Raw genomic sequence first — 2,919 nt, 5'->3', positions numbered from 1 at the left:
TTAAATCGTTGTAAGTTTTTTTTAAGATAGATATCTCCGTGTTATATGTTGAAATGATAAATTTGATTTTATAAAGTGGTTTTGGACGGCCAAAAGTTAAAAACTTTTCATTGAAAATGGGGAATTCTGTATTTCGGGCATATGGCTAATCACTTCTTAAGTTGTTCATCGTTTACGATGCCAAGGTCTCCAGTAACTAGATGACCAATGGGACTGTATTTAAACACAGTTTGGTTCAGATCGAATTTACATAATATTGATAAAATATTATTTTTTAATAGAATTATATTTCCTAAGATGACACACCATTTGCCTGTTGATTGATAGAAATATATCGCCTAAACAATATTATCTATCAAAAAAAATATGAATTCTCATTTCAAAAAACCCAGTGAAGATACTAAAAGGGCAACTAAAAATCCTTAGTAAAAACAACCAAACAACATGATAGCAAAAAAGAATGACGAATTGAAACGCAAAACCTTCAAAACATCACATAGAAGCTTAACAATACGAAACTCGAATCCCGACGAAAAACAGAGTTAAACTCGCGTGCTCTGAAAGCTCAGTTTATCCTTCACAAGGACGTCCATCATATTGCTCATTCAAGTGAAGATATATCAATAAGCCGTTGTTTGTAAAAGTCACATCTAAGGAAAAGAGGACGAAATTGTGATGAAGGGACGACCGTTTGATTTCTGTGGATGCACAAGGCTTTGGAAAAAGAATAATCTGCCTTGGTAAGAAAATAAGTAACCTTGGCCAAACCAGAACGTAGAATATTTTCCCCCATAAAATGCATGATATGACTGTGTTCAAAAGGGAAAATAAATATTCCGTCAGCAAAAAATGTCCTGCCCTGCTCAAACCACAATACCAAATGACCGTCCCTTACACCACAAGGATTAAAAAAAAATTAATAGACATATTTGTCACAGAAATTGTATTATGGGCAACCAAATCATGATCGTGTCCCTTAAATGTTGCTTGATTTGATGATTTACTTAGACAAACACAATATCTTTAAAGTAACTTAAATTTGTCTATAGAGTATATTATCTCAGGTCATTGCTGATAAGATCTTCATCTCGACGCTATTCGATTGTAATACCCTCCACAATGTTTGATAAGGGTCGGTCAAATATAAACTTGTAAAATTAAGTCAGCCATAGTTTATCGATGTGAATCATTAATCGATTAAGCGAAACATTATCATTTAATTGTTTTTGGTCAAGGATGTTTTAGGAATAATAAGAATTTGACCGGTTTAAATGTTCTATGTTATATAGATATAAGAAGATGTGGTATGAGTGCCAATGAGACAACTCTCCATCCAAGTCAAAATTTATAAAAGTAAACCATTATAGGTCACAGTACGGTCTTCAACACGGAGCCTTGGCTCACACCGAACAGTAAGCTATAAAGGGCCCCAAAATATACTTCTTTGTCCGAACCTTTAAAAATAAATACGATTGATGAGATATAAATGCAGTCAATTTCTAAATAAAAACAAATTTGAACGCATTGCCCCGACATTTGTAATGATCAATTCAGATATTTTCCGAACTTAAAATTAAATATAGGGGAACTATTGCAAACTGAACTCATCTTTAATTTCGCGCCAAAAACATTTTTTTTCAATTAATTTAATAAAAGAATGAAATTTTTGACAAATACTTTATTCTTTATCGAACGCTCTATACTGTTAAACCTTTCTTTTTAAAAAAAATACTCGTTACATTACCCTTTTTTATGATGAAATAGAATATTTTTTAAAAGGAAATTTTTGCCGAACTTAAATGTTTCTAGATTACTGATATATGTTTTCAAAGAAATTCTATATATATAAAAGAAACTATAAATAGCGTCTCCTTGTGAGAAGCGTTTTTTAAAGAAAATCTCTTTAATTACAAAAACGCACTGTATTTTTGCAGACTGATAACTTGAGTGCAAAGTGAAATGAAATATAACCAATTACACAATAATTTGAAGATAACTGGGATTATAACATTGTTTTATACATTTTTGGAATTTTACATCATCATAAACATTTGTTCATAATTGAATAGGCTATCTTTTAACAATTTAAAAGAAAGTTTTGCAAAAAGTACCATGAACAAATACAGTACTCGTAGTTTACTCCCAGTTTCCTGCCTTGATCAGATAAAATTATATATTCATTTAACTGAAACTGAAGGAATTTCTGTCACAATTTTAAATAAAAAAATAACCATTGTTTCATTACGTCTTCAACCTATATTATGCATTATACGGAATATTTCTTTTAATGATATGACTTTAACAACGGTTAGTGCTAAAACTGTTGTAAGTTGGTTTTTTTTATGATAGCTCCGTGTAATATATTGAAATGATAAATTTCATTATTTAAAGTCGCGCTAAATGGCAAAACTTTATAAACTTTTTATTGAAAAACACTTTGTCGATACAACTGCTAGTGGACTAACAATCCATTAATGTAGCATCAACATAGAAGTCAGTGTGTTGGTAGTGACATGGTAGAAATCATATTTTTACAATTCCCCGTTGCAAAACGAAGGTTCCAACTTCAAGCAAAGTTGACCATATCTAAATTTGCATATTCTCTGTATGTCCCGTTATCCAGCACCAACTTCCTCACTTTCGACGTATTTATACATCCCTCGCTTTCAAATGTTAAGGTCTGATCATTCTTGATAAGAGTTAACCTAGAAAAGTGAACGGATGCATGAAGGTTATAAAGCTTGAATTGCATTTACTGGCACTTTGTCGATACCACTGCTGGTTGATTGTAAGTCACCAAAGCAATTTGCTCAGTGATTTGGTTCTGAAATGATTTAAATTATTTTCTAAGATTCCCCGTTGATATATTAAGAAACTAGCGTTCCAACTTCCTCACAGAAAATTGATCTGAGCTGATTT

This window comes from Mytilus californianus, unplaced genomic scaffold, assembly GCF_021869535.1.
Source record: "Mytilus californianus isolate M0D057914Y unplaced genomic scaffold, xbMytCali1.0.p SCAF_5, whole genome shotgun sequence".
Lineage (NCBI taxonomy): Eukaryota > Metazoa > Mollusca > Bivalvia > Mytilida > Mytilidae > Mytilus > Mytilus californianus.
This window is presented reverse-complemented; position numbering follows the sequence as displayed.